This window comes from Dermacentor albipictus, chromosome 2 (genome assembly GCF_038994185.2).
Source record: "Dermacentor albipictus isolate Rhodes 1998 colony chromosome 2, USDA_Dalb.pri_finalv2, whole genome shotgun sequence".
Lineage (NCBI taxonomy): Eukaryota > Metazoa > Arthropoda > Arachnida > Ixodida > Ixodidae > Dermacentor > Dermacentor albipictus.
This window is the reverse complement of record NC_091822.1, coordinates 168,506,760-168,525,414: the sequence shown is the minus strand read 5'-3', so window position 1 is coordinate 168,525,414 and position 18,655 is coordinate 168,506,760. Positions and strand designations below refer to the sequence as shown.

The window sequence follows — 18,655 nt, the reverse complement described above, 5'->3', positions numbered from 1 at the left end:
GGATACAAGACAAGACAAGGCTGCGCTACCTGCATATACGAGCTCCGGTTACCGCATGGAAGTAAATCCGTGCACGACTTGTTCATCGTGCACGAATCCACGATCGCATACAGGCTTAAGCACTTGCAGCTACCGTAGACACCAGCGTTCTCTCTAGCAATTTTTGCAGGACACTGAGTTTTAGCATCTGCAGAAAAGAGGACGAAGAGAGAGAGAGAGAGGGATAAAGGCGCGGTGAGTTCCTACCTTGTTCCGCAATAGGTTTTGAAATAACGTTTCACTTTACAGTTTTTCGCATTAAACCAACTGAGGCTCGATGAATTCGCTCGTACTGACCTCGCGTTCAAGTCGACAGTTGTTGAGGAGTCAAGGAGCGGGCATACATAGACACACAATCGATACGCAGCAATCTTTTTCGCAGTCCTCGGACACGGAGCATGACGCCCTGTACTTCGGCTTGCCAGTGGCAGTGGGCGCCTCGGTGAACACCATCATGCCGGTCTCGCTGCCGCTGGTCATGCTCCACGACATTGCGCCGGTCACGCGTAAGCAGCTGGTGAGCTTCGCACATTTGGTGCATTGCGGGGCCCGTCACAGTTCTCGAATACACTTTTTTGCTCGGCACTGCGAATATGGGGACGATCGCGCGAGCATTGCGTTTATTTCAGAAAAGCGAGAGACGGAATAGTGCGCGCCTGTTGAGAACGAGAGGCACCGCCAACTAACGAACAACGCAACTGTCTCGATCGAGTAAACATGGCCTCTGAGATTCGCGCGCGCAGGTAACGCGCGAATCTCAGAGGCCAAGGATCAAGGCACGCCAGCTTAGTGGCGTTCTGCGCAGCTGCGCCCGAGGTCGCGGTTTCGATTCACGGCCCCGGCGACCGCAGTTCGACGGAGGCGAAATGTGAAAATGGTCATGGACTTAGATTTATGTAAGAATCCCAATTTCTTTTGTTAAGCAGCGTACCACATTTTGTACCACATTTGCCGTGGTCGTCAACGAAGGCTCGCGCTGTGTCAGTGTGACGTCATCTAAATAGGCCGACGCGCGGCGTCCGGCACTGAAACAGATTGGCTGCTGGGATTGGTCGCGCACCGGTTGATGTAGACTGCGAGTCCATATATACCTACGCCCATGGGACGAGTAGCCGCGTTCCAGCTTAAGTTTGTTCAGTTACTTATTACTAACGGAGAGCGTACAATACTATTAATGCAGTCGGAGGTCACAAAGCTGAAGAGCTGTCGGAGGGACCTCCTCCCTCAACGTGAGTGAGTGGCAGCAAACCTTAAAGCACAGCTAGTGGTCGGATATCTAAGCTTACTATGCTGTACATATGCGTTATGTAATATCTGCACAAAAGGCAGCAAACGCAAATAAAATATTAAAACGCGAGCTAGAATTCGTAAGTTGTTACCGTATAGAAATGTAGTTCTCCCGCACGATCGTCCTTGCAGATCCTGACAGGAGCCTTCGTGAAGACCGTGGTGGTGGCCATCATTCTTCTCTCGATGAACACCACGGGAGAATACGTTTTACACAGCAACAAGCAATTCAACAACACCGAGAGTCTGCAGACATTCCTGCTGCGCTAAACCCACTCTAGAGAGACCGCGGGGACTGCGACATTCTTTTCTTGATTACTTTCTCATTCTTTTTTCACAGTAAAGCGCAGGCTGACATATAGTGAATAAAACGCCTTATTCGACGGCTAAAGCATGTTGACAGGTAAAACAATACGTTGTGCGCTTGAGCATTCCTCTCACATGTAGACATTCATTTACGACGGTCAGGCAGACAGAACTCTGAACAAGTTTCCAAGGGACCATGAAAACTATCTGAAAGGTTTCATATGGCTCACACATCGTGACAGATTGCCGGGACTGTGCATGCAAATAATAGTTGCAATCATGCAACTATGATTAGTATGCAATCAAAGAGAGATGTCATGCGCCAAGATAATCATCATCAGCAGCAGCAACAGTAGCAGCAGCAGCAGCAGTAGCAGCGGCAGCAGCAGCAGCAAGCAAGCAAGCAAGCAAGCAGCGGCGGCGGCACCACCACCGCCGCCTATCTTGTATTCACTGCAGGACAGAGGCCTCTCCCTCCTGCGATCTCCAGTTATCCCTCTCCTGCTCCAACCAATTCCAGCTAGCGCCCGCGAATTTCCTAATTTCGTCGCCCCACCTATACTTCGGCTATCCTTGACTGCGCTTCCCTTCTCTTGGCACCCATTGTGTGACCATAATGACCAAGCGGTTATCTAACCTACGCATTACATGATCTGAGCAGCTCTATTTTTTTAATCTTAATGTCGGTTAGAAAATTGGAGGACGCTTAAGCTTCGCCTTCAAGAGTGGGACGCGACAGCGTTCCCGTCGACCCGCCAAGGGGTATAAGACAATGCGCTACGGCACAGCAATCACTTACGATGCGCCCCGCATCGGACTTAGCGCCCACCTATCACGCGGTGAGCGTCGAGCAACGCAGCGTTCGGCGCGCCAACGAAACGTGCGCCTGAGCGAACGAAACGAACCAAAGAACTCGGTGTCTCGGAGGGGAAACGATCTACGCCAGCCAAACGTCGTGATCGGCACGGGCAGAGAGATAGATAGTAATCTAAACCGGAAGCACGGCGAAGCGTCGTCAGGGGAGAGGGAGTCCCGCGACGCGCCTGGCAGCGGTCCCAATGCGCGCGCGGCGCGCCTCCTGTCGGGGCAGCGCCGTACATTGAGAGGAGGGGGTCTTCTGTGTTTGCCGCAAGATGGCTCTGCGTGTGCGGAAAGCGCAGAAGAAATGCAGCGGAAACGCACTTCGCAACTCGTGTAATTGTGACTTCTGTACGTTACATGTTCATAATTACCGATATACACCGCAGTATAACTTTCCACGGCTCGTTTCGAAGGCAACACCGCATTCACTAGAGGCGCGTTTGCACCGCTTGGAAGCATCGAACTCGTGGCTGAGTGGTAGCGTCTCCGTCTCACACTCCGGAGACCTGGGTTCGATTCCCACCGGGCCAATCTTGGAAGTTGCTTTTTATTTATGAAGCGCCTGCCGTGATTTATCGCTCACGGTCAACGCCGCCGACGCCGACGAACACCGGCTTTTCTGCGACACGAGCTCCTTAACGCTATCGCGTTAATATCGGCTATACCCGTTTGCTCTTCGATACAAACCGCTCTCTTCCTGTCTCTTAACGTTATGCCTAGCATCCTTCGTTCCATCGCTCTTTGCGTGGTCCTTAGCTTGTACTCAAGCTTCTTTGTCAGTCTGCAAGTTTGTGCTCCATATGTCAGCACCGGCAAAATGCCCTGATTGTATACCTTTCTTTTCAATGATAATGGTAAGCTTCCAGTCAGGAGCTGAGAATGTCTCCTGTGTGCGCTCCAACCCATTTTTATTCTTCTGTAATTTTCCTTCTCATGATCAGGGTTCCCTGTGAGTAACTGACCTAGGTAAACGTACTCCTTCACAGACTCTAGAGGCAGACTGGCGATTATGGAAGCTTACATTATGAACCATAATGGTGATAAATGGATAAGCCAAGCTTCGATAACAAAATTACATAGTTATGCAACACTTTCCAAACACAGATGGCAGTTGTGAATGATGACCTGCTGTGAAGTGATGTGGCATATGTGTAAATCGCAGGCATGTGCTTGTATAATTGGTGTTTTCTCAATAAAGAATAACTCGTTAGACAGTGTCCGTATTGTCTGCTTTTACCGTCCTCTGCTTTGGGGCTGTTTGGTTTGCACTTTGATAGGAAAATGTAGACGAATAACCTACATTGGCTCCAGGCTAAGGCTCCCCTTCCTCGTCCACAGTTGACTGCGGTGCTTCAACCAGTTTTAACGCGATAGCGTTGAGGAGCTCGTGTCGCAGAAAAGCCGGTGTCGTCGGCGTCTGTGTCGGCGTCCGCGGCGTTGGCCGTGAGCGATAAATCACGGCAGGCACTTCATAAATAAAAAGCAACTTCCAAGATGGGCTGGGTGGGAATCGAACCAGGGTCTCCGGAGTGTGAGACGGAAACGCTACCACTCAGCCACGAGTTCGATGCTTGAAAGCGGTACAAATGCGCTTCTAGTGAACGCGGTGTTGCCTTAAAAACGTGCCGTAGAAAGTTATACTGCGGTGTATATCGGTAATTATGAGCATGTAACTTACAGAAGTCGCATTTACACGAGTAGCGAAGTACGCTTCCGCTACATTTGTTCTGCGCTTACCGCACACGCAGAGCCATCTTGCGAAAAACACAGAAGACCCCCACCTCTCAATGTACGGCGTTGCCCCGCCAGGTGGCGTGCCATGCGCGCATTGGGGCTGTGCGCGGCCCCGACTTTCTCTCCCCTGACGACGCTTCGCCGTGCTCCCACGCGGGTTGCAGAATCAAGCGCCGTTCCTTTCTTTAGATTACTATCTATCTATCTCTCTGCCCGTGCCGATCACGACGTTTGGCTCGCGTAGATCGTTTCCCCCTCCGAGACACCGAGTTCTTTGGTTCATTCCGTTTGCTCAGGCGCACGTTTCGTTGCCGCGCCGAACGCTGCGTTGCTCGACGCTCTCCGTGTGATAGGTGGGCGCAAAGTCGGATGCGGGGCGCCTCGTAAGTGATCCCCGCGCCGTAGCGCATTGTCTTACACCCCTTAGCGGGTCGATGGGAACGCTGTCGCGTTCCAATCTTGATAGCGAAGCTTAAGCGTCCTCCAATTTTTTTCCATTGGACACCCCCACATCTGTTCCCAAAACATCAAAAGAAAGCAATGCAACTACATGACAGGGAAAGCGTCTTGTGCATAAAATAGCTCAGAAAGGGTTCTTATTGTAAAATTCGTGCTACTTTCAGGCGGACTATAATTCTCCCTTTCGTGAAGCATCTTCAACCTTTCCACACAACTCATTTGCTTATTGAATCTTCTTGCACTTCAGAGTTGTCGGTTAATTAGCTCTCGCTCTACTTGCTGAAGCTTCTTGGTTAGCATTACTGGCACGATGACTGCTATAGTTAAGGCAGCAGCACTCCATTCGGTCTCCACACCAGCATGAATTTATCTTGAACTGGGAAGCCTTCTGAGAGGAGCCCGTTTGGGTTTCCCTTGTAGCATCAAGCTAGTACTTTCAAGTGAATGACAATTATTCACTTTCACGAAACTTAGTTTGTTTCGCACATTTCTACAGCACTTATTTGCTCATTCAATGTTACTCAACTTCGACAGGCTTGCACTTTCACCTTTAAAGTAAGATACCCACAAGCACTACCACTTCCTCACATCAATGAACTCAACCTCGCATCAATGGTAGTGAATCTCAGCGAAAGAAACGAAGGGAAAGCATCCTGACTGGCAGCCATCGACTCACCTTGCAGTAAAGACCATCTACAAGCACCATTGTTTAAAGCTCTGTGGACAACTCTAACTGAACTCTAGGTGCCAGCATCACGGGCTGTTACAAGGAGGCTTTAGCTCGGGGCCAACTATCATTACCCAATTCGGATAAATGTGACTCGCAAAAATGTTCTTATTAGACGCAGCATCGATTTGAATGAAATTTGTTGCAAATAAGAGAAAAAGCTAAACTTCATTCACTGCAGGAAGCAGAATTTTAATTTTGTACGTCTTAGTTCATACAAGAATTTCCAAAAGTAGGTAAAAGGTGGCGCGTGCCTAAACACCCTCTCGGACCTCGACACACGGCGAGGAGAGCGAGAGAGAGGGAGGGACAGTCTGAGCGTGCGCCGACGGATGAGTCACTGTGGCCGCGGCCGAAAACCCGAAAACGCGAGAAATGACTAGAAGATTCCCAGGCTCTGTTCATGCTATGGGAGCACGACTCCATCAGAAAGTTCCAGAAACGCCGGCGTAGGTAATAAAAGCGCCGTACTGGAATCCAAGGGAATCGGAGAGATCTGAAGAAGAGGGGATTCCCCGGCAAGCGGGCCGAAGAGTTTCTCGAGCGTCTTCATTTCCGGAAGAAGTTCCTTCTTCAAAATTTGTCTCGAGCTAGTCCGAGGACGTATGGCTCAAGACCATCACCGGTGAATACAATGGGAGTGTATAACTCACTCTCGTTGCAACAAAGAAACAACGAGCAAACAAAAGCACAACGTGTCCCAACTGCGTAAGCTACCACTTGGTCTACGACGGATGCCTTTACTTTCCTCATCCACAGAATCTTCGAACGAATTATTCTGCTCTTCTCAATCGCCTATTCTGGATATACAATCTGGTCTAGATTCACACACATACAGTAAGTGGAACGTATTGTATTTTCTGCGTATGCGACAAGTTTGCTTTCCCGCAAAGTAAAAAAGAATTGTTGTAAAGCACGCTTTAGAGGCTTGAAAAAAAAAAACGTGCAATGCGAGAAAGGCAGCATATTCTTGACCTAGACGTGCAGTGCCTTTGTCTTGCGTGTTTCTCCGTGTTTTGCTGTTTCCTCAGCACCGAAGTCTTAATGGACTTCAACAAGCTCTCCCAATCCAAGCTCTAACCTTAATATAACATATGGAGGACATATTCCGTTCATGTCGGCTACATGTTTCAGCAGTGTGACTGTGCCGTTACCCTGGTATTTTCCTCTACTTTACTTTTCCCAATTCGATTTTTACAGCGAAGCTGTATATGCCAATGCGAAATGCTCGCGGTCTGACTACAGAAAGCCCCTTAAGCTCATACCCTCCCTAAACGTGGCCTACGACGACAAATGAACTTCTACGCTGAAATGACGAGTGGCAACGAAGCCAGCTCTGCAAGACGACGATGCTCGAGCCATTTCTGATGATGATAGTTTTTGCACAACAGAGCCAGCTGTGGAAAAAGACGACGAACGCGCAAGCAGTGGCGCTAGCATGTTTGCGCAGTTGGCGCGGAGAATTTTTACAGCGAAGCTGTATTGACCCTTTTCGTGGTGATCCCGTGGGCGCTGCCATGTTTGATCACGTGGTGACGCATCCATTGCTTGCCTCAGCTGCCCCCGTGTTTACAATGAATTTGTATGACGCCGGTGCTGCTAGCAAATCTCTGTTTCGTAGACGGCGACTGGGTGGACGAAACAAAGCTTTGACCACAACTTTAGAGAACATGTAAAAGCGCCTTCGGAGCCAATTAAGCTATGTCCAAATGGCGCGAGCAGCGTATATCGTGCTTGTTCTAAAAGCCGGGCCAAATAGGTATTCCAAGTTGTCCAAAGTTTCTGCTCATGGATTAAATCAGGATTAGTGCGTTTTGCTCTTTGTTCTTTATTTGAACATACGTTGAAGCAGCGGATTGTCACATTCTTTTACTTCCTCACTGCGGTCGCTATACGATTATTTTCTGCCCAATCGTTCGCGGGTGTGCTCAGTTCCGATAGATTTGTGCTTGCTGCACGCAAGGCCTGAAACGTAACTGTTTTGTACCCTGTAATACCCCGTAGGAAAGATGCATTATCGCTAGTAACTCGCTTACTCTTGTTAGATTCTAGGTTACTCTACTCTTGTGGACCGTCACGAAACAGTCAGCTTCGACCGTTCCTGCGCTATCGATGTAGTCCGTCATTTATTGTGCGTATACGGCGCGCTTATGTTCAAGTGTGCACCCATTCGCTCATGGACACGTTGGCGATAGAGTGGGTGTAATTAAGTTTCCGTACCAGCTGGGGTAGATGTGTGTTGATACTATGCGCGAAACGTATTATGAGAAGAAGCGGCGCTATTCCCTTTGTGATTGTCTAACGAGCGGTACCCACTCTTGCCGACGTACCTGGCCTAAAGCACCTTTTTTGAAGGTTAGCGATACAACGCTGGCGGGTGAGCAAATTTCTGTATCCTCGAGGAAAGTCTTATATCTCGAAGTGCCGGTAATGACGAGTCCTAAACAACGATGCTCGGAAACACTTGGGATGTAGGCATTGTTAATAAAATCAGAATAATCTAATTTTCTTTTTTTTTTGTAGCAGACACTGAAACCGCCTTTTTTTTATTCCAAATTGATTGGCACCTGCCAATCCTTGCACCACTGCCCAACTTTATTTAATGCGTTATTGAGTTTAATTTGGTCATCAATGTTCTGGATTTCTTGATAAAGCGCACAGTCATCTGCAAACAGTCGGATTTTAGCGTTAACTTCTTTCGCAATATCATTTATGAAGAGCAAAAGAACGACGGGAGCCAGAACAGCACCCTGAGGTACACCGGAGACAACTGGCACAGGATCAAGAAAATGGTCTCCAAGATGCACAAACTACCTTCTGTTGGACGAATAATCACTTACCCAGCAAGTCACCGGCCCATCTCCGAGTATGTTCGTAAGCTTTAAAATTAGTTTCGCATGAGAGACGCGGTCAAAAGCTTTTGATAAATCCAGAAAGAGCATATCAATTTGAGACTAGTTGTTAAGGTCTTGTGCAAGGTGATGAGTGATTTCTATTGGTTGTGTAACTGTGGATAAACCACTAGGGAAGCCGTGCTGGTTTGGATGAAGGATATGATTAGTTTCTACAAATTCTGTAATGAACTTCAAGATAATATGTTTAAGCATTCTACAAGTCAAAAATATAGGCCAGTAGTTTGCTGGCGATGAAATTGTTCCTTATTTATGAACTGGAACAATTTTAGCAATTTTCCACTGTGTTGGGGGGCTGCTTTCATGTATTTATTTTGAATATATCAGATGCCAATACTTGCTGATAGGTTCTGCATACCGTTTTAAGTATTCGTGTGAAATTCTATCAGGGCCGCTGCATTTTTTGTACGTTGATATTTAATAACGTAGAAAATATACCAGTTTCGGAAATAATTGGAGAGCCAGCTGGTTTTCTCTGTTGTTTACCAAAGGCAAAAATGGGTATGGGTAGTATGGGTAGAGGTATGGGTATGGAACATCTACATAATGAGTAAACACCAACTGCAAGTAGTTACTAGAAGCATCTGCTGTGTCCTTATTTCCCACGGGGGACGTTACGCGGGTGCTGTTTTGAGAGTGAATGTAACGACAACGTTCGTTAGTTAGTAAGTGAATGTTTACAAGTTTATACGGTCAATAAAACAACTATCCTTACTTCGTATAACTCTACTAATTTGTTATCGCAATCGGTGCTCTGCCTTTCGGGCAAAACAGCCACTTTTTTTTTAAATTCAATGTTTTGTACTACTACTACTGCTACTACTACTACTACTACTACTACTACTACTACTACTACTACTACCCACCTGCCGTGGTTGCTCAGTGGCTATGGTGTTGGGCTGCTGAGCACGAGGCCGCGGGATCGAATCCCGGCCACGGCGGCCGCATTTCGATGGGGGCGAAATGCGAAAACACCCGTGTGCTTAGATTTAGGTGCACGTTAAAGAACCCCAGGTGGTCAAAATTTCCGTCCGGAGTCCTCCACTACGGCGTGCCTCATAATCAGAAAGTGGTTTTGGCACGTAAAACCCCAAATATTGTTATTATATTGCTACTACTACTACTACTACTACTACTACTACTACTACTACTACTACTACTGTCTTAGTCTGGTGATCTAAGCCAGGACCAATACCTTTCCAAGGCTGTCGCTGTGCTATCTAACCAGGACGCCGGCAGATCGCAGGGCGAGGGCGAATTAATCGACAACTTGAACCATAGGGACCGTGAACATGGTATCAGATCCCGAACTCAGAGACAGCGCTACCTGGCAGCTTTGAATTCGAACTTGCTCTTGTTTCTTAGTGGAACGGTCCAACCCACTCTGGATGATATCAGGTGATGATCGAAAAGACTGTTGTGATTTCTTTTATGCGAAGCATATTACTAGAGCTCAACCCAGCTCCTCAGGCGCGGCGGTGTCGCCTTCAATACCACGTGACACCGTGACGTCACGACAGAGGAGAAACGGGGCTCCAACTCGCGGCGTCGCCCCCCCGCATCGGACGCGGTGAGCGTCGAGCAACGCAGCGTTCGGCGCGACAACGAAATGTGCGCCTGAGCAAGCGCCGCACGCCTGAGCCGACGCCGACGACACCGGCTTTTCTGCGACACGAGCTCCTTAACGCTGTCGCGTTAAAATAAAGGCTATAGCATGCTTCGCATCCTGGGCTTAACGTTAGCTAAGCCACAGCCATTTTTTTACGGTCTTCTTTCATTAAAACTGCACGAGACTTCTCTCGAGACCTCTTCCTCTTCGGTAGGAGGACTGCCTTACTATGGCGAATGAGTTGTGCAGAAATTCGCAAGATGGAGAGGAATTCATGAATCCGCAAGCCTTCGTAGCTTCGACCGTGCACTATGCCATTGGGTGGACGACAATTTTCTCCTTTCAACTGCTTGGCGTATTCGCAGCTATGGATAAATATGCCGTAAACGTCGACGAGAAAGAGGAAGAAGCCGCGCGTTCCACGTCAGCCCCCGTCCCGCCATTGGATTGGAACGATAAGGATATAACGGCGTGAGCTCCCTTTAACTCTGCAAGCCGAATCCGCTTCTCTGACAAGTATAGTCGAGCATGCAAGCGGGCCACGAAGGCAAGAAGACTGGCAAGTCCCGGCCGAGGAAAAGTCGCTCGCCCAAGGCCCGGACGCGGGAAGGTTCTCTCGCGGAGCAGCTGCCGGGATACCTTCCCAAGGGCCGCGTATCGCCCACGAGCTATGTTCCTCCGACGCCGCGTACCGCCGGACAAGCAACGGAGGAAAGCGACTCGCCGCCGCGCAGCGACTTTCGCACGGATTCGCCGAGGAAGCTCAGGGACATATCGAGCTATTGCGGATCGACCAGTGGCTTGGCTTCACCCAGGGCCGGTAACAAGGGGCACGCGTCGCTCCACGGGCGGCTACGGTCACCGAAGCACTCGGCTGAAGAGGCCGCCAGAATGTCGCCCGGCCAGTCGCAGGTGGAGTCGCTTAGAGATTCGCCCGTGTTGTCGCCTCTGGAATGCGCCTCACTGGCCACAGAGGGGTCCCAGTCTCCCAGGTTGGAGCAAACTCTTGCGGCCAGTGGTCGCGGCACGCCAAGCAGTCGCGCTTCTTCCAGAAGGCGCGGCGTATCTGCCGGTCGCGTGAGTTGGGAGCAAGAGCGCCCGGGACACCGCGCGGGGGTGACCGCTTGCGACGAGGGCCGAGCGAGGGCGCCGTCATTCTATCGGTGGCTCGTCAGCCGCCTGCCGTCGAGGTCTCGACGCAGGGGCATGGCCCAGGAGCGCGGTCCGGATGCCGACGCCGAGTCGCCCGCACCCAGGTCACGCACCAGCGAGAGCAGCAATGCGCGAGCGTCCTCGAAGGTCACGAGCAGCGTGTCCGGCCCGGACGCGCCGGTCATGGCCCGGTCTTCGCTGCGGGGCGACTTCTGTACCGCGCTGCTTGCGGTCGCGGTGGTGGTCTTGGCGACCTCCTTAATATGGGTGTTATTCGCGGGCGGTGGCGACCGGCACACTGCTGCAGCGACGGCTCAGCGCTGCGTCACAGAGACCTGCGTCAAGTACGAGAAGCTGCTGTCTCTGACTATGGACGAGGACGCACGACCGTGCGACGACTTTTACCAGTACGTGTGCGGATCGTCGATACGCATGGGTAAACAGCCGATCTGCGAGCAAAACTGGGCCAGGTTCCTGAACGACGTCGCCAGACGCGTCACGGCGTTCGGCGCGAGTATCGGGGAACGTGATTCGGCAGGTGTGTTTACGGACAACGCGCCCCGTGTGGAGAACAAGGCTCTGACCAGCATCCAAGCCTGCCTCTCCCCCTTGGAGCGCGACAACGCGCAAGAAGTGAAAGACGTTTTGGCGGCTGCGGGCCTCCCGTGGCCCGATCGCATCGCTCGACCGGACGTCCTAGATTCCATGTTTTTCATGTCGCAGCGTGTGCACCAGGCAGTATTCGTAGACATCATAGTCAGCGCAGAGGACAACGAGCGGACCCTGGAGTTCATAAGCGACGACCAGTTCAAAAGCATGTACCAGAGAATAGGCGAGCACATGACCACCGTGCATATAAGAAGCCACTTTCGCGCAACGTACGAAAGCTTCGCCTCCAAGCGCGAAAAGGTGGACCACGAGCAGCGCCAGGAGCGGCTCTACAAGACGTTTTTGGCGATGAAGAATTCGCTGGACGATTTGATGCAAGTGCAGGATGCCAACAAGCCGAGCGGGCCAGACCCAGCGGCCTTCCTGTCAATGACGCCGCCAGTGTCGGAATCGCGTTGGGAAGCCACTTTGTCGCGCTACCTGAACGCATCGCTGCGCTCTTTCAGCGTCATCATCGTCGAGAGGGTTGCCCAATTCAGGGCGCTGTTCGCTCTATGGCGGCAGCATGGAGAGGAGGACATGGCCGACTTCTTGGGCTGGTTTGCTGTTCAAGTCCTGGTGCCGTACACAAACCGACGCCTCCTGGACAGCTACTATCAGTCGGAATCGGTGGCTGGCGAGGAAAAGCGCAAGGACTGCGTCACCTTCGCCTACCTGGCGTACGCTTTCGCCTTGGACAACTTCCTGGTGCACGACGTCGCTTCAGCTGTACAATTCGCGAAAGACCTTGTAGACCCTCTAGCGGGGTCTTTCCGCAGGCTGCTGAGCTGGAACGGCTCTTCTGTGGTGGGCGACGCGTTTCCGCCGCCCAACGGAACCCGCCTTCCAGCGGCGTTCGACATCGTGAACGCGTCTCGCGAGGCCGTCGTGCTTCACCTGTACGACGACTTTCCCGATGTCCATCCGGAGCAGCCACTTCGGAACGCGATAGCGGTTGCGCGCTACATGCAGGGCCGGCAGAATTTCACCACCACTTACAAGGCCGCCGACGGCGACATGTTCGACGGCTTCCATCTCAATCCCCAGCTGCTCAGCTATCCATGGTACGCGAGAGACGCCCGGCCGGGCGTCCTGCTGGGAGGACTGGGCAGCCGACTTGCGGGCGCGTTGTACCTGGACTTCGTCGGACGGCGTCCGAACCCAGACGCCGTGTTGCGGGAGAACTGGCGCTGCCTCGGCTCGGAGAACGCCGACGAGTACGGCTACACCGACCTGGTGGCCGCGACCGCTGCCGTCGCCGTCGTCTGGGACGTCTTCCGGGACGTCAACGAGTCGCGGCGCGGCCCGTTGCAAATGGCGTCCTCGCTCGAAGTGCCGGCCCCTCACTCGGACGCCACGCTGCTGTTCGCCTTCTACTGCTGGCTGACGTGCGGCGACCAGTGGGGTCGAGCCATGTGCAACGTGCCGCTAAAGCACAGCCCCCACTTTGCCAGCGCTTTCGGGTGCCCGACAGGGGCGCCCATGAACCCGATTAACAAATGTCGCATGATTGTCTGACGATTATGTCGCGCTGGCAGTGGGGATATTTCGCAACTGCGCCTGCCACTCTTTCGAAGCACACCACCGTGAAAAAGAAGAAAAAGTAATGACAATGGCACCTGTAGAAAGCTTTACTCAAGATTCCTTTTTATTGCGTTCGCTTTTCCTACCTAATGTCGTTAAAGTGTGCACTCATTTCAAGTACCGTTTCATGCCCTTTCATGGGACTGTATGTCGCCACCTTTTTACTGCGTTATGCAATCAATGCAGCAAGCGCTCTTTTTTTCGTGAATTACTGCGCAGTCATTAGCTGCAGTGAGTGCGCTGCATGGACAGAGGTTCCTGTTGAGAAGTGTGGTTATAAGGCATTTTATTTATTTTTTAAGGAAGTCTTGTTCTGATATTGTGCTATAGCAAACTACGCGTATTTTAAACCCGGAAAGTCTTTATTTTGGACATTTTCTTGACGACGCACAGGATTGAAGCAATTCATGTACGCGCTTATCAGCACATATGCGACATGCACGATGTACTTCAACGCAAAGTGGCACTCATCTTTACAATCGCGTCGCTCTCGCATAATAAGGTTGCTGCACCGAAGAAAGAAGAAACAAAAACTAGGATCTGCAAAAAATTTCTACTTCATTTCTTTACGCTAACTTAGTTTATCAAAATTCTTGATATTTTCATTACACTTCTAAAGTACAGTTCTGTAGTCCCACGCTCCACTATTTAAATCTAGTTTCGCTTTACATCTAAGCATACGGAAAACCGCCTGCTTCTTTGCCAATCCGCCATAGTGGGTATGCGCCACTGTCTGGGATACAAGACAAGACAAGGCTGCGCTACCTGCATATATGAGCTCTGTTTGATCCTCAGTGCTGACACCCGTTGGTGCAACCGGACCGTTGGCGCCCGTTGGCGCAAATGGGTCGCAAGCCCCAAGGGTAGCGTTGGCCTGGCGGCCTGGGGCACACTGGAAGCATCCGAAGGTCCCAGCAAAGCATGAGGCGACTGCTAACAGAACAACTTGTTTATTCTAGCATCGCAAAGAGCGGGCGGTCAGGTCGACCGAAGTAGAGAGACGGGAGAGCACGTTACTCAACAGAAGAAATCGGAGCCTCTCTCCTGGCGTCCGGGGGCAGCTGCTCTTATACTCTTGGCGTCGCGGGCAAGAAGGAAGGTCACGAGATGACACCACGTGACAGCGAGGCACGGACGGACTGACAGACATGTAGAGACAAGGAGGTGACGCATCAGCCGGGCCGGCGCCGGTCAGACCTCCTCGCTTCACACTTGGGGAGCTCCTCTCCCCAGCTGCCGCGCTTTGACAAGCGTGGGCACACACACACACGCACACACAAAGACACGTGGCACTGAACATGCCGGGACGCGCTCGGCGGGGATGCGTCGCGGCCGCTCCGAAAGGGCCAAAATGTCCGCCGCTTTGAACGAAGCCCCGGTGTCCGTTGAATTCGCGCCGGCTACACCGCGCGTCATAGGCGAAACGTAACAGACCGCCCCGCCGGGGGAAGGAGATCCCGATGGTCAGGGGACAGCATCCGCTGTCCGGAGGGATGTCGCTCGATGATGCTCATAACCGAAGTCGGTCGTCCCTCGGCGTTTCTTGAGCGCAGCGCACCGAGAAGGCCTCGTTCTCACGTTCAGGTTCACACAGGACACTGCAAAGTCACTTCGGGAGAGTTCTCATTTTTCGCTCGTTCCCAGCAAGCGTTAGAACTACGCCTAAACTCAGCCGCTCAGTCAGCAAGCACGGCACAACCCTCACTAAGCCATGCCAGGCTCTTTCCCCTTTTATACTACTGCCTAGTTCCTTACAGTAGTCTATAGCAGCACTCAGAACGCGTCCACAAATCGGAAAATTGCACTAGAAAGCACATCATCACTTTGAAACACTACACAAAAGCAATATGTTAAAAATCCTGCCTCAGGAAGAAAAACATCAATAACAAACAATTTTGAGGCTGATTCCCACGTTAGGGGCTTCGACTTAAGCCATCGGCGTTACCGTTGAGACTCCCCTTTTTGTAAGGCACCTCAAAGGAATATTGTTGCAAAGCGAGGCTCCAGCGCAGGAGGCGGCCATTTTTGGGAGAGATGGTCTGCAGCCATTGGAGAGGGCAGTGATCCGTCTCAATGATAAACCTCGAGCCGGCTAGGTAGCATGACAATTTCTGAACGGCCCACACGAGACACGCACACTCTTTCTCGGTGGCGCTGTACGCCTGCTCACGACTGGTCAGCTTACGACTAGCATACAGGACGGGGTGTTCTACTTCTCCATTTTCCCGTTGGCACAGTACAACGCCCATGCCTCGCTCACTAGCATCGCACTGAACAACGAACCCTTTGGTGTAGTCGGGCGATCGTAGCACAGGCTGGCTTGTTAGGGCGCTCTTTAGGGCGCTAAAAGCTCTTTCCTTTGTCTCGTCCCAGACGACTGTTTGCGGCTCTGTCTTTCTTAGAGCATCCGTCAGGGGAGCCGCGATATCAGAGTACCTGGGGATGTACCTCTGATAGTAGCCGGCGACACCTAAGAACGACCGAATATCGGTCTTCGTGCGCGGTTGCGGAAAGTCTCGCACAGCGGCCACCTTTATTTCAGACGGGTGGCGACGACCCCGACCAATCACGTGACCAAGGTAGACAACCTCGGCCTGTGCTAACTGGCACTTGGGAGCCTTGACTGTCAAGCCCGCTTCGCGCAGGCGGGTTAGCACTGCCCGCAAGTGTGCCATATGCTCAGACCAGGATGCGGAGAATATCGCTACGTCGTCTAAATACGGTAAAGCGAATTCTTGCTGTCCCCGCAACACTTTATCCATGAGGCTTGAAAAACAGTATGGCGCGTTCTTCAAACCAAAACTCAACACTTTAGGACGGAATGTTCCCATTGGTGAAATGAACGCCGCATACCTACTAGCCTCTTCTGTAAGTGGAACCTGCCAATAACCCCTGACAAGATCTAGGGTAGAAATAAACTGAGCGCTACTAACTTTCTCAAGGCGCTCCTCGATGTTAGGGATCGGATAAATTTGATCTTTAGTTATGGAATTTAGCCTGCGGTAGTCGACACAAGGACGAGGTTCCTTGCCCGGTACCTCAACTAAAATCAAAGGGGAGGTATAATCACTCTCACCCGCCTCAATAACACCGAGCTGTAGCATCTTCTTTACCTCAGCCTCCATAATATCGTGCTGGCGGGGTGACACCCGGTAAGCCTTGGATCGTACTGGTTCTGGGGAGGTAAGTTCTATATCATGGGTAAGGACAGAAGTCCTACCAGGCCTCTCAGAGAACTGACCTTGAAACTCTTGTAAGAGCTGGTATAGTTCGGTTTTCTGCTCAGGCGACAGCGGTGCTTTACTGATTAAGTCACTAATGACTTGATCGGTGTCTTCCCTGTTCGTCACTGAGCCTAGTCCCGGAAGCTCGACCGGAAGCTCTTCGGGAGCGTTTACCATCATACACACTACTGCTTCCCGTTGCTTATAGGGTTTGAGCAGATTACAGTGGTAAACTTGCTGTGCTTTCCGTTTTCCTGGCAGACTCACCACGTAGTTAACGTCCGACAGTTTTTGAACAATTCGTGCTCGGCCCTCCCACTGCACGTCGAGCTTGTTCTTTAGCGATGTGCGCAATATCATGACCTCATCGCCCACCTCAAAACGACGGGCCCTGGCTGTCCGATCATAATAAACCTTGGCCCTCTGCTGGGCCTTTGCCATTGCTTCACCTGACAACTCCTGTGCCCTTCTTAAGCGTTCGAGGAGCTTAAGCACGTACTCCACCACGACTGGGTCGTCGCCCCTGCCTTCCCACGATTCTCGAAGCATGCGAAGCGGAGACCGCAGCGAGCGACCGTACACCAGCTCAGCTGGCGAAAACCCCGTAGCCGCATGCGGCGCGGTCCGTAATGCAAACATCACCCCAGGCAGACACAGCTCCCAGTCAGTTTGATGTTCAAAACATAATGCTCTCAACACGCGCTTCATGACGGAGTGGAGCTTCTCAACGGAATTCGACTGGGGGTGGTGCACTGAGCTGTGTAACAGCTTTACCCCGCACCTTTCGAGAAAGGCTGTCGTCAAAGCGCTAGTAAACACTGTGCCCTGATCTGATTGGATTTCCGCAGGAAAACCAACTCGCGCAAATATGGACAGTAGTGCATTGACTATCTCAACTGAGCTGAGTTTTTTAAGCGGCACTCCTTCAGGGAACTTTGTCGCTGGGCAGATCACAGTCAAAATGTGTCTGTACCCCGTGGCTGTTACCGGCAGAGGTCCCACTGTGTCAATAACGAGCCGTCTAAGGCTCCGTAATGATAGGTACCAACTTCAACGGCGCCCTCGATTTGTCCCCTGGTTTGCCCACCCGCTGACAGGTGTCGCATGTCTTCACAAAGTGGTCTGCGTCCCGAAAACACCCTGGCCAATAGTACTCTTGCAAGAGACGGTCCTTAGTTTTCTTAACTCCTAGGTGTCCGGACCACGAACCCCCATGAGACAAGCGCAACAGATCCTGACGGTAGCACTGAGGCACGATCAGCTGATCGAACTCCACTCCCCTGCGGTCTAGACACTTCCGGTACAGGACCCCACCTCTTTCCACAAAGCGAGCATTTTTCTTGGCGATACCTTCCTTGACAATGCAGCGTATGTTTTCTAGGCTGCCATCCTTCTTTTGCTCGGCTATCAAAGCCGACCGGCTGACTTTTAGCAACCTATTAAGTCCGTCTGACGTAGGCGCGATGAGCAAATCTTCAGATAGCTCTTCTAACTTTCCCGTGTCGGGCATTTCCTCTCCAGTATCTGGTGCCTTTAACGCTACAGGCTCAATTTTATTCAGTTCGGGCGTGCTCTGAATATCAGCTTGCTGCGCCTCTGACCCTTTCTCATCGTTCGACAACGTCGGCCCCGCAACTACCGCCTTTGCAGCGAGCTCCCGAACCTTCGATCTGGTTAAGGCCTGAACGCTAGCCTCACCAAACAAAAGCCCCTTCTCGCGCAGGAGGTGATCGGACCTGTTCGAAAATAGGTACGGGTACTGAGGGGGCAGCATAGATGACACTGCGGCCTCCGTCTCAAGTGCTCCGAAAGGTCCTTCAATAAGCACTTTTGCTACGGGCAGACACACGCTATGAGCTTCCACGGCTTGCTTGATCCATGCACACTCGCCCGTGAACATATCGGGTTCTACGTAAGAGGGGTGAACTACATCCATTGTAGCTGCGGAATCGCGAAGCACTCGGCACTCTTTCCCGTTCACGAGGAGGTCTCGCATGTAAGGCTCGAGAAGCTTCATGTTCTCGTCAGTGCTGCATAACGACAAAAACACTACTTTTGTTTTTGTTTCCGGACACTGCGCCGAAAAATGACCCGGCTTCTGACACGTATAACA

The 18,655-nt window shown here is 51.5% G+C and overlaps 1 protein-coding gene and 1 long non-coding RNA gene across 2 annotated transcripts in view; one reads left to right on the top strand and one right to left on the bottom strand.

Annotated features, from left to right (window-relative positions):
- Positions 1-18,655, bottom strand: part of LOC135900901 (uncharacterized) — a 435,375-nt gene that overhangs the window by 208,105 nt on the left and 208,615 nt on the right. The window lies entirely within an intron of this gene.
- Positions 426-1,720, top strand: LOC135910619 (uncharacterized). The gene is made up of 2 exons (XR_010567103.2): positions 426-556; positions 1,459-1,720. It is a non-coding gene; the product is annotated as an uncharacterized lncRNA (long non-coding RNA).